At 35.6% G+C, this 12366-nt stretch overlaps 1 protein-coding gene across 3 annotated transcripts in view; it reads right to left on the reverse strand.

Moving 5' to 3' along the window:
- The window catches only part of rassf7a (Ras association domain family member 7a), a 53713-nt gene that overhangs the window by 17165 nt on the left and 24182 nt on the right, over positions 1-12366 (reverse strand). Inside the window, exon 1 of one of the 3 annotated variants that reach the window (XM_084095375.1) lies at positions 7288-7465. The exons of the other annotated variants lie outside the window; for them this stretch is intronic. The gene's annotated coding sequence lies outside the window, so the exon portion shown is untranslated. Of the gene's footprint in view, positions 1-7287; positions 7466-12366 lie in introns of those variants that run through there. 3 annotated transcript variants of the gene reach the window in all.

A 12366-nucleotide genomic window follows, 5' to 3' on the forward strand; every position in this document is an offset into this window, starting at 1 on the left:
TTGTCTTTGTAATCTTTAAATAATAAACGTTCACTAGTGATGGGAAAGATACATCTTTTTTGTAGTTTTATTTATCCTGAAAAAAAATAAAAATTGGTGGTGCTCTAAAGATGAACTGATTGATGAAATTTCAATATTTTTTAATTAAATATACTTAAATATATACTCAACCATCTAGTAGTCATTTAGTGAGGTAAACCAACTCCTCAGTTAGAGATTCTGGCGAGTTTATTTTTTTTATTTTATAATTTTGTAATTTTATTTATCTTAAATAATTTTGGTGGTGCTCTAAAGTTGCTCTAAAGTTGAAGTGATGGATGAATTTTTTTTAATAATTTTTTTTAAATAAACTTATTTAATATTTAGCCAAGGGGTAGTCTAGTCAGTGAGGTTAACTAGTAAGTTTATCAAGATTTTTTTTCTCTCTTCAATTTAGAGGTGGTGTTATAAAGTAAATCAATTTGGTGTTGTAATTTAGAAATGCAATTTCAATAGTTTTTAATCTTGATATCAAATATATCATACTTAACTAGTGAGGTTGATAGGGAAGATTATCTAATTTTTAAACTTAGATCTGCAATTTAATTTTTTTGCAATACTTATTTTTACATATATACAGTATTTCATCCTTAACCATTTTAAAACAAACTTCACACATATTGTATTACTGTATATACTTGATTCCTCAAACCATCTTCACTAACCGACAAATTGTACTGCTTTAAAGAGGAAGAAATTAGTGACATGATTTCTCAGCGCGGAGATTTCTAGCATACTGGCATTGTGCTTTGCTTTAGCGTGCTTACAGATCCAGTTGTCAAACAACCAAACATTTGAAGTGTCCATGGTGATTTGCATGCTGACCATGGTTTGCTCAAAAACCATGTTAAATTCAACTCCTCCCCAAGATAGTGCATAAGCATTCATCACCTTTCCACATTCCAGCTTTGCTCAAGGTCAAGGGTCTGTATTTGGACCTTTCAAGTTTCAGGGAATGTTTGCAAAAGGTCTGGAATGTGCAGTTTTAGGTGACATATCCAGTCCCTGTGGCGGGAAACCTCACAGTTGATTCACTGACAAAACCGTAAGAGGAATGCGTGTGTTGCGAAACAACACATTCCTGGTGTGGGAGCATTGCGAAGTGCATGCATTCTTGATATCTCCCTGCCAGCTTTATTCCAATCAAGCTGAAAAAAACATGATAAAGAGTTACCTCCCACCAAGAGCGTGGATGAGGTGTCATCAATTCCAGCACCCAAAAGAACACAACAGTCAGGATCCGGAAGTTAAAATCTCATTCATGTTTGCCATCAAAGAATTTTAGTATAAAACTTTGAGTACACATGTTCCCTGACAGATCGACCAGGTTGCTCTTTTAGTGTATTTGGTAACACATTAAACTGCCAATCAACGTTTTGTCCTGTTACTTCTGCAGTCAAGCAGTGGCGCATTTGGGAACTTTGGGGTATCGGCACTAAGCAACAGTGGCCAACAGCTTGTGGTTTCCAAGGGAGGATATTTATATGGGTGAATCCCGCCGAAGCATAGCGTACTCACTCTCTCATTATGTGAGCTTTGCGAAATAATTACCTAAACAGCCTTGGGACATGAAAAACATCAACATTCGGATTGTTCACATGGTTCCGAGTCTCCAAAATGCATCAGGCAGAAAGACAATGTCTGTGCCAGTGTCCTGGGCCAGACAAGCTTTTCAATTAGTATGCGTGTGAATCCAAGTACCATAGGAGATTGATTTTTCAGTCAAGACATGGGAACCAAGGATGAAACAAAGTTACAACTCAGAGGATTGGGATCTAAGCTCTTTCAGATTATCAAAGATTATGAAACAACTGAGCTTTGTGAGAAAAGCTGTAAAGGGTGTCAGGATGAGACATGAGAAAATGAGAGACAGACTAAACCTTTTCCTGAACTGTGATTTTGTAGAATAAAAATAACAGCAGCTGCTAAGGCGAGGAAGAAAATAGAAGCATCACCTGCCTTCAAAAATGTTAAGGCACCTTAAAAATAACTTAATTAGTCTCACTTCACTTTGAGAGAAAATTCAACAAAGTTTCAAATAACTCGAAAAAGTTTCAAATTGTAGAGAAGATCCAGACAACCAAATCTGAGAATATCTAATATTCAACATTTACAAAATACCAAGATGAATAAAATTATTTTCAAATTCTAGTTTAAAATAGCCTAAATGTGCCAAGTTTGTACCACCCTGACATTTTTTTATGGAACGCCCAAAAGTATCACAATACATTTTCCTTCAGAAATTTAATGAAAAAACGTATTCATCATAGAAGATGTGTATTCAAAGCAGTGTATGTTGTTTATATTAAGAAATACATTCATATAACTATACAGAATATGTGCGCCATGTCTTTGACTTTTAATTTAACTTAAATGACAAAAATGTGTGAGTCCTTGCAGATTTTCAGATGATAGTTATATGCTTTGAGTATGTTGTTAGTGTGTGTTGAGTAAGCACTCAGTGTTTGTGGTTGCTTTGCTTTTCCATCTTGCTTGCATCAGACAGGAGCTGCCATATGAGTAAACGCCAAACCCAAACACCTTTCACTTTCTCCACCGAGTAAAGCGGTCCACTCTCGGAGGTGGAGCATTCAAGCATTTAAATGTTTATGTTTATGATGATTATGATTGTGTCATTTTAATTCTTTCTAGGAATGCTCATACCACAATGTGAAGGGAAGGTCGACATCTACAGTCTCTTCCATAAATTGTTTGCATTGGAGTTGCAAGCAATGCAATTGCTTGCAAATTGAAGAAAGGTTCATCTTTCTTTCACACTGTTCAATAACCACAAGAAAAGCAGAATAACTGCACCTGCTCTTGTAGTAAGGACATATTCAACAACACACATCTGGAACATTATAAAGCATTGTAGCTAGAATGCTTAAAATGTTAATACAATTAAGGTTTTTACAATTAAAACATTTTCTGGAATGTTATGTCAAACTATAACAAAAAACTGGCCAGTGGAAACGTACAGTACTACAAAGTTTTACTAGAAAATGATTTACTTGACTAGATTAGAAAGTTCCCACAATAATGGTTAGGATAATGGTCCTGACACGTTAGGAACATTCAAATAATGTGAATGACAGCCTAGATGAAGTAGTATTTTACATTCAGAATATTTTTGGAGCATTAAAAATAAACACTCCAAGAATGTTAACTCAATCGAGGTTGATTGAAAGGATTTTAGAAACATTACACCAACCAAGTATGTAAAAACCCCCACAAAAAAACACCCAATAATAATCATACAATAATTGTCTCTAACGTTTAAATAATAAGGATACAACCTAGATGATTAGTATTTCATAGATTGCACTTATGGAACGTTACAACAAATGGTGTTAAGTAATAATTTCAGAAACAACAACCTAAATATGATAAATATCATTCCTTTTTACCAAGTCTTGTTTTTGGTCTCCTAGAATAAGTTTCAAAGGGGTCCTATTAAGTGCTTTTATGAAGTCTTGATTTTGTTTTTGGGGTGTAGTAGAAAATACTTTCATGCTTGATTGTTAAAAAAAAAATGTGTGTTTTACATATATTTTTCACATATTTTACAATATTTCTGTCCCAAACGTGTCTTTTAGTTCCGGTTTCGATGAAGCCCCTCCTTCCGAAATACGAAATGTGCTGTGATTGGTTAGCTGGCCCAGTGTGTTGTGATTGGCAGTGCTTAGCGTGTGTTCGGGAAATGTCCCGCCCCACAATAACCGCGAGTTCTGCTCTAGTGCAAATATAAAGGATGGTGGCAATTTCAAACCTGTTTCAGACCCTGACAATGTTAACAAACAAGAGGAGCATTCAGAAATAGTTTCATGCACGGATTTTAGGATTTTTGAGAGTGGTATGTTTCCTTGTACATTATAGGTACGATGTTAAACATCAGGATTATTATGTTCAGGAACAGTGTTTAAAATAATGCTCCGCGTCGTGATAACAACGCCCCTTAGCTGTTATAAATTCACTGTAAACCACGGCTTCTTTGGGGATTATTAATAATTTTACCCATTCTAAGTTCGTCAGCCTTAGGAAGGTCAAACAAATAAGTTGAGGCATTATTTAAATGAGGAACATTATGACTTCATAAAGCCTGGAAATATCGTGTTATAGTCCAAATGAGCCGTTCGTTGTAGTTCTTGGAAAATGGATTCTGTTAAATAAAAGTGTCGGACTGATCGAGAATAACTCTTTGGAGTGACTTTGTGCTTTGTAAACCATTTTCATGCTGAAACAACAGAAAATTGTTGCTAGTTTCCGCTTCCCAAAATAACTGTGGATGGTATTGCCTAGACAAAGCATTATTTTGTACATATTCAGCAACACAATTCACCATTGAACATTGCATTTTAATGTAAATGTTAAACACTAAAATGTTAATTGAAATGGAGAATATCTTTATAAATGTTATGCCAATGCTCTACTTGCATTAAGAAAACTGTCCGTGTTTTAAAGTTTCTGATACCATTTCTAAACTGGAATATTAGGAAAATGTTTCTAACATTTATCATCTGGGTCTTAACACAGTACATTTAAGTGCATGGGTTTGATTTGGCTAGAAGCTAACCTGACCTTGAGAGCGACCAAAGGCTTTTTATTGTGTTATCTGGGAATCTTCACACTTTTGAACATATTTTTACACCTTTCTGAGATTGTCAATGGAGTGTGAAAGACAGAAGCTTACACGTCATGAAAGAGTAAGTTGCAGAGAACTAGAAATATCCAGATAACGATAGAGAGAAACAAGGAGAAGGTTTTCACTGAATACTTACAAAGCAAGTGAATGATTTGCATGTAAGGTGAAACTGTCCATCTTAAAATACAAAAGCTTTCACAAACCCTAATGAAAGCTCACATGTGTTAGTCAACATTGATCCAGAGAAAGCCAATGATGCTTAGTGGTCACCACAGGGGTCAATGAAACTCACACTGTTCATCACTTTCCAGTAAAAGACCATGATGTGTTTCCTACTACCATGGGGATTTGAGTGAAAAACTAAAAAAAGAGCTTGCCCTGGTCACATTTTACCTGAAAAAAATTGCATGATACAGAAAATGAAATTATTTAAGATCAAGATGAGCACATTTTCCCCAAATTCTCATTAAGCACTATATATATATTATAGTATAAGCCTTTAATTACTTTATTTTTATTCCAGATTTACAAATGAGGATGTCCCTAAAGGGAGATTTTGTCAGGTTTTGGTCACTTCTGGGTACAAATATGTCCCCAAAATATAGTTAAGTAGGTACACAAAGACTTGACCTTTTAAATACAAATATTGAACACTTTTGAACTTTGACACAATTTTTTAAATAAGCTTCAACCACCAATTACCACTTAATTAACTACAACCACACTTAATATTCAACAATATTGCTGATTTGACTGCACTGACACTATCGGATGAGAACTGAGCTGGACTCTCAAGTTTTCGCCAGAAATGCTTTATAGCTGAACTGAAGATATTCAATTATTGATGATCTTTACAGTTATTGAACAGAACTGAATCAACACTGAACTGGCCTCAGCTGAATAATGACCGTTTACAATTGTCTTTTTCGAGCTGTTTACAGCAGAATTGAATTCTGTTTGCGTCACCGGTCATCCTGTTTATTACTGTAAAGCCGCTTTGAAACAATGGTATAAAGCACTATGTAAATAAAGGTGCCTCGACTTGACTACAACCATTACTGAAACTCACTCTCCTGTACAACGCTTCCCATGTCCCATCTCGCTCTCGATCAATGGCCACACATCTCTAATGTCCAGCTGTGCACTCGGACCTGCTGTTCCTCATCAGTAACATGAGGTAGCCTAGTCTAAACGGAGCACATCAGCATCACCTAAACAGCTTAACACGAACAAGTGCTGAACTGACACTTTAACAAAGAGCTGAGCTGGGCATTTCAAAACATGACCTGCTGCCTTCGACTCTACGTCACAAGATTTAAGTTGATTAGTCATGAAATGTTTCACGTGAACACATACACCACAGGTGCGGCATCTGCAATATCTGACTGGATGCGTTGCTATGCAGTTGCTAGGGTGTTCTGAGTGGCCAAGTCATGCATACATCGAAAAATGATTGAGAAGGTTTTGTTGAGTGAATAGGATAATGATATTACACGACTCCTAATGATATACTAACCAGATTTTGTGTCTGTGCTGGACTTTAAAGCACGCAGTCTGGTCATTAGCAGAGCGAATGCGGTTAAACACAGATCGACAGGGGAATCCGGTTAGATTAAAAGCAAACAGCAAGTTCATAAAGGACTTAGTGAGAAGCGCCTTGTTAAAGAAGCATGATTAATGTAGCTCTGAACACTCGGGAACATAATTAAATCCAGGCTCCACGCTATATCATCAGTTATTCGTCATGTTAGGTGTTATGTCTCATTTTTCATTGAGAGATGTTTGGGAAAAGATAGTAAACATATTTAAAAGGTCTCCCTTCTGGAGTTTCAGAAGAGATCTCAAACTGTGCTCAGATTTTCCAAGATAGCAAAGTTTGCAATTCAACATCAAACATCTCATCTGATACTTCTCAAATCTAATTTTCTGTTATCCACGCTTTTGCTTAAATGAACTGCTCATATTTTTCTTCAGAAAAAGACTCCAATAGTCTCACTTGTGTCTCTGCAGTTTCAGAAGAGATCTCAACAGTCTCAAAGACTTTTTTTTACCAAAGTTTGCTATTAAACGTTAAGAATTGGATTATAAACTCAAATAGTTCCTTTATACACTTAATGTAGTCGAAATTTTTATTTCTCCAAAATATGTTTAAAAAAACACTAAGGAGATATTTTTTAACAACCCAACTCTATGAAATGAGAATAAAGAAATACGATTAAAATGGAGAACAATGTGAGACTTTTGCTCAGATTTTTCTTCAAAGAAAGACTCCAATAATCTCAGATGTGTCTCCTATAGGGTTTCAGAATAGATCTCAACAATGTCTCAAACAGTGCTCAGATTTGCCACGATTCATCCAAAACCAAATGAAATGAGCTAGGCTACAACCACATTCATTTTATAGTTCTCATTTGTGTATATTTTAGGAAAAACGTCTGAAAAAGAGTTGATGTCTCCTGAGCTATTAAAGAGCAAGTTTCCCTCTGAACAAGGCTTGATGTAAAATAATCCTCGAGCCAGAGATCTCACAGACGTCACAGCAGCGGCTCAGGAACAACAGGTTGATTTACAACTGCAAACAAACAAGCGGAGGACAGTTTTCTTACCTCATAAATACAGAATTCCTCCTGGCTTTGCCGGCTACTTCCACATGAAAGCAGAAATGTCCTCCTTTGAGAGAGACGTGCAGGTGGGGTGTGTGTGTTTGTGTGTGTGTTCGGGTCTTTAACACTCCTCAAGAGTCTGACAGCACTTCCCACTCACATCTGCAGCGCTCTCTCTCTCTCTCTCTGTCTCTCTCGCTCTCGCTCTCTCTCTCTAAGCTCCGCCCCCGTCTCCAGGTAGGAGGAGTGTCTTGTCTTGAGTTTCTGTCCCCTCACTATTGACGTCTTTCACACCCACGCCCATCCATTTAGTTCACTTAATGAGGATATATTTGACTTAGACCCCAGTTAGTTTTTTAGAGCTAATAATAATTGCTAACACAAACATAACCCAAACAGAAAAAAAAAAAAAAAACGTATTAATTATTATCAATACACTATTTGTATGAAATGTTGGTAACATTAAGTATTGCATTAAATCACATGAACTAACAACGTGCAATGAGCAAAACTTGCATGAGTGAGCATTTGGAGGTGTTTTTTCACACAGCTTCTATCTGTGTGTGAGCGTAACCAGATGCTTGCGACGGAAGTCACATGTTCAGCTTATTCAAACAGATTTCTGTCACTTTTGGTACCCAGAGGAAAGCTGTATCGCTCACAGTTCAGAAGACTTCATGGAGGTTTCTGTTTTTATTTCTAAAATACCTCAGGAGAAATAAAAAAAGACTGCATTTAATCTCACTGCTGTCTGGAGAATCAGTGGAGACAGGAGATCTCATTTGTGATGTTTCTTTTCAATAGATAATGATACGCACTGTTGTAGATGAGAGCTTAAACACACACATACGATACACTGAAACCGGACCTTCAGCTTCCCATTGAAACCATACAACAAAAGTGGACAAACAGCTCAATCACAAATCACTATGGTTATGTGGGTGAATCTATTGAAAAGATGTCTGTGTCATATTACAACCCAAAAACAAATAAATGAAATAATTTTTTTTGCATTAAAAAAAATTACGCCAATTTATAGGACCATTAAGACGTTTGTGAAAATTCAGCTCATTTTCCTGATCATTTTTCATTACTGTAATGTGTCCAAATGTTTTACTTTCAAGTTTATGATTTTCATTATCAATAATGATCTTGTTAGTTTCTCATTATTATAAATACAGTAATGAATCTTACTGTTTTTTTTTTTCTTTTTTCTATCTTTTTTTCTTTAAATCTTTAAATAAATTATCTTTATTTTTCTATCATTAAATAAATTAATAAAATAAATGGATGAATAAATAAATAAAATTGATAAAAGATATTAATGAATACATTTATTAATTAATAAAAATAAAGAAATTAAGGGCTAAAATGTGTGAACAATAAAAAATATTTATTTATTTATGCATTATATATATTTTTTAAAGACATTTATTTCTTTATTTCTTTAATATTTGGTTATACAATTTAAGGTAGTACAAGTACTTGCATGATGAATAAAAGCTTCCACATAATATACAATATTTATGTATTGTGGTAATGAGAATTTTGCCAATGTGATTTACTGTCAGAAAAAAAAAAAAGGCTATACATGCATATCCTCTTTGCCACTGTCGCCTTTGGCTTTTGGCTTGCTTAGTTGGGGACATTTAATTTAATATTCAACAATATTATTGATCTGCCTGCATTGATACCATTATATGAGAACTGAACTGAGCTGGACAATGACATCAAGTTTTTCTCCAGAGCGGCTATATATATATATATATATATATATATATATATATATATATAAAATTATATAATATATATAATAAACAAAAATTAACCATCACTGAACTTACTTAAGCTGGACTGTGACGCTATTTTCTTCTAGAAACAAACTTTGTTGCATCATTTTCCTGTTATCTCTGTAAAGCTGCTTTGAAACAATCTGTATTGTAAAAAGCACTAGGCTATATAAATAAAAGTGCCTTGAGACTTGACTAAATCAGCTTAATTTTATTCAGGCAAAAACAGTATAATTGTTTTTCTTCTGAAGTTGGGAAACGTGACCTGCACGAAATTCAACCACAGATACATCGAGCAGTTAAATACTGTAGATGTAAACATCTGGTATCTATAGCCCTATACAGCAATTTCACAATGACAATGTAATGAGCCTTTGGCCTTATTTGTCCACATAACGACACGCAACAAAACCAGCAGTCAATTATTAATGCGTCCTCTCACTTTGTATGCCATCAAGAGCAATACATTCCTTCTGCACTGTGATAACAATAACAATCATACAATGCTTTATCACATAACAGCTGTCTATGCTCAACACGTGGAGTTCACTGGCACTATACGATCAATAAAACCTCTTCTAATTTAGTAAAGTGTGAACGAGGCAGGTTTAGTGGACAACATTAAGGGATTAAGGGTGATTATAACTCTTGGTTTTATCTGTTTTACGTTCCACTGACACTTTTGAAGCATTCCTGAGGGCAACTTCTCAAACCTGTAATCTCGGCCCATCCCCCCCCCCCGCGGCGTCTCAGACCCCCCACGCTTTCTGGAGCCGTCCTGTCAGAGTTACTTAACATTCCCTCAGTTTCAGGTTACAACCCCATTTCAAAATGTGTGAATTAAATGTGCACCAAATAACTTTTTTAATATTTTGCTGTCTTGGACTCTCTATTGCCACCTATTGGTGTGGATGTAGAGTCACTTTGAATATCATTGCCAATGCAACAGCACTATTCAAAGCCATGTTTTTTCTTCCCAAGATTAAATAATTTGACAAGCATAAACGTCCAATAACGAGAATGTTGTAGAGATACAGCAAGCAAGCAGTATTTGTCTGGTCATGTGTTCACAAACTCTATGAGGGGGTCCAACTGTAGAATAAAACTGGTATCTAAAGTTCATCATTTTAAACCAACTTCTCAAGAGTACAGTTTGTTTGTTTATCATTTGATATTATGGACAAGCATGCCTGAGATAACCACATGACCTACTTTATGAGGAAACACAACTCAACTGCAAAAGGATTGGCCTGAATAGGAACGCGACTACTTCCTTGCCTAATCCATCTTGTCATTGCATTTCCATTCGCAAACAAAGCCGTTTGTTGCATTGTAAAAGAATAAATATTCCATCATAAAGAAAAGCGCACTCAGCGGTTAAGCTTGTTTCAACATAAAACGTGAACAGATGTGACCCAGTAGTTTCCCTCAAACAGATTTCATCATTCGTCCAGGAGATGTTTTCAAAGCACAGGTGCACTTTGAAGAATCCAATGACAGAAACACTCTAGAGTCTCTTTAGATCAGTGGACAAAACATGGACAGGTGTGCTGTGCTCAAAACAGGCCACTGCATACTATATTAACCACCCATAACAGTGCACACTAAATACAACGCTTTACACTATGATTAAGGGAATTAGGCTTTTTTTTTTCTCAAATCAGATCTTTTCAGGCAGACTGTCCACACTATTAATAGCAAGTGATCAAAAAAGATTTGTGTATCCAGACATACCATTTGAACACTGTGTGAACACTTCTGGCATTTCTATCACCAGCTTTGACGTTATCGTTGTGTGTTCCGTTAAGAGTGCTGCAAAAGACAGTTTAACAGCCAGAGTGTCCAGATTGAGTCACATCTGTAAAAATCTGATTGGAATCGCATTTCAAACTACTTCCATATGTGAACTGAATCAGTTGTGAAAAAAAAAAATCCAATTTCATGTGTTTTTTTTGTTTCTGTCAAGACCATCTGGATGAACATGCCTTAGTACACCCGAAAAACCAAACTGTTTTCGTGTTTCATGGAGGAAAGAAAGTCATACGGGTTTGGAACAACATAATGGTGAGATTTTCTTGTTTGCGTAAACTATTCCCTTTAACTGCACATATGCAATGGCTTTGGAAAGGCTATGAACCTTGCATTACATGTGTCTTTCTTATTACAATTAACTGACAAAGCATTCTTCAAGACAGAAGTGAAACATTTTGACCAAAACAATCTGACCTTGACAGAAGGCTACAAAAAAAGAAAAGAAAAAAAGCAGCCCATAATTGGAACAGGCATGCCAACATTGTGTGAACAGGTTTTGGTTTTAAATGGTATGAGCGGTGTTGTGGTGTACGGTCTTCTGTCTTTTTCTTTCACATAATGAAGAAAGAAGAAGGAACGAAGAAAAACATCTATATATATATATATATAATTCAGGGTGAATTCAGGGTGATTGGGAAACTTTTTGCCATTGAGATGGAAAAAAAAATGCGTCTTGGAAAATTGAGACTTGGAAAATGTGGCCCAATCAACCTGAATTCACCAATATATATACATAATAAATACATGAGTGTATACATATACACACACACAATACTGTGCAAAAGGCACGTTAAAATAGTTTTAAGCCAGTTATTTATATATTTTGCTGTGGTGTGTCAGTAGGAAATAACGGTTTACATTTTCAAACATTCCTTTTGCCATTAGTTGTAATTATAATAAGATTTTTGTATAAACAAGGAGTCTGACAACAGCACCACACAGAGATCTGATCTCACCATCATCAAGTCCATCACATGCACAACAATACTTTGAAAAAGTAAAAAAAAGTAAAAAACATTTTTTTTGAAATGAACTTTGTTATTAAACTTTTTACTTCTTTTGAAGCAAAGAAAAGCAAAATCTAAAATGGTTTGGAACAACCTTTCAGTCAGGAGGCAACATATGATGCTTTAAAAATGCAATCTTGTGATTTATACACATGCATAAAGCTTCTCCACAAAATGCGATGCTTAGCTTTGGCATCGAGTGCAGGATGAAGTGAAAGCAGAAACAAACCAAGGTAGCACTGCATGACTGTTGTTTATAGGAGAGCGCGGTTAAATATAGCCCAACTCTGTCATTACGGTCACCGCATGATGACATAGTTCTTTGTCATTTGCTGGGATTTGTGTGCAGTGCAACGTACACTTCTCATTTTGCAGTTAAACTCCAATAACTCAGTAAAGAAAAGCCCCAAATCACATTGTCAACAATAAAAGTGTTCTCCTTTCTCCTTAGGCTGAAGACAATTCAAAACGGC

Source organism: Abramis brama, assembly GCF_963993115.1.
Source record: "Abramis brama genome assembly, chromosome: 20".
In the NCBI taxonomy this organism is placed as follows: domain Eukaryota; kingdom Metazoa; phylum Chordata; class Actinopteri; order Cypriniformes; family Leuciscidae; genus Abramis; species Abramis brama.